The 1,544-nt window shown below is 29.5% G+C and overlaps 1 pseudogene; it reads left to right on the top strand.

The window, feature by feature from the left end:
• The first annotated feature begins 820 nt into the window (after positions 1-820).
• On the top strand, positions 821-939 carry LOC118609237 (annotated as a pseudogene).
• Positions 940-1,544: the final 605 nt, after the last annotated feature.

Below are 1,544 nucleotides of genomic sequence, written 5' to 3'. Positions count from 1 at the left end.
TTGCTTAAACAAATATTATTTAAAGGATGACAATATCCAGACATAATATAAAATGTCTACTATTCAATACAAAATTACTAGAAATGCAAAGAAACAGAAAATGTGACCTATCACTAAGAAAACAAAATTAGTCAACTGAAACAGACTATGAAGGGACAGATAATAAAATTAGTAGATAAGCTGTTTATAGCATCTATTCCAAATATATTCAAATATTTAAAGGAAAATAAAAAATTGATAATAGAAATGAGAGATATTAAAAATGACAAAATGAAATATTTAGTAAACAAATAAAATATCTCAAACTTATCTAAAATAAAGTACAGAGAAAACAAAAAACACAAAATTACAAAGAACAACCCACTGTAATGCAGACAGTATTAAATGGATTAATATAAGTGTAGTTGAAGTATGTGCAAAGATGGGAGGAAATTGGAGCAGAAAAAAAATATTTAAAATTAAGAGCTGAATTCTCCAAGTTTGATAAAATGTCAACCTGGCTTACTTATTTAAGTTATATTAATGAATATCTTATGCCTTTATCATAAAGATAAGCAAAAAAGATCAATGAAACTCAATCAATGATCCAGAAATAGACCATATTTTTAACATCATTTGATTTTCAATCAAGGTAACCAAAGCAATGAGATAATATTGATATATAATTGGCAAAATACACACAGCTGGACTCTTATGATCTGTGCATTTCATTTATATAAATATTTCCTCAAATGGACATGGTTCCATGGTGTAGCGGTTAGCATGTTTGCTTTAGATGCAGAAAGTCCTGGGTTCCGACCCAGTGGAGTCACAGTCCATGGTCTACGGCCATGCCACCTTGAACAAGCCAGACCTTGTCTGCTCTCAGAATCTAAGCAGGGTCGGGCCTGGTTAGTACCTGGATAGGAGACCACCTAGAAAGACCAGGTGCTGCAAGCATAAATAATAATAAATGAATAAATAAATAATAAGTCCTCAAGTAACAACAACAAAGCTATCTTGCCATCACTAAAATTTCTATTAAATACATTTATACTGCTCATGAGTTAGAATTTTAAAATGTCATGCATTCATGTATATATGGAATTACCTTTTTCAATAATAGATGATAGATTATAGATAAGTAGGTAGGTAAATAGGAAGCTGATAGATACATGAAAGATAGGTGATAGAAGATTGATTGATAGATAGATAGATAGATAGATAGATAGATAGATAGATAGATAATAGATGATAGATAGATGATCGATAGATGTATCACCCAGTATAATTTGTTGTAAACTATTTTATAATTATTTTATTCTATACTGTGTATGTTCTTGGATCAATGGTTCTATTAAAGTTAATATTTTATTCTCTATTTCTCTGAACAAATTTGTGGTGCCATAGGTGAAAAATACTCTGAAGAAAACCTTCATAAAAACAATGAGAAGAATACAAAATGATGTTACCAAAGCCTAACTGGACTATGCAGTCTATGATTAGGTATTTGTAGTTTTTAAGATACCTCTAAAGTATTAAAAAGTAAAAGGCAAACATTTATT

The sequence above is a fragment of the Rousettus aegyptiacus genome, unplaced genomic scaffold (genome assembly GCF_014176215.1).
Source record: "Rousettus aegyptiacus isolate mRouAeg1 unplaced genomic scaffold, mRouAeg1.p scaffold_m13_p_10, whole genome shotgun sequence".
In the NCBI taxonomy this organism is placed as follows: Eukaryota; Metazoa; Chordata; class Mammalia; order Chiroptera; family Pteropodidae; genus Rousettus; species Rousettus aegyptiacus.
This window is presented reverse-complemented; position numbering and strand designations above follow the sequence as displayed.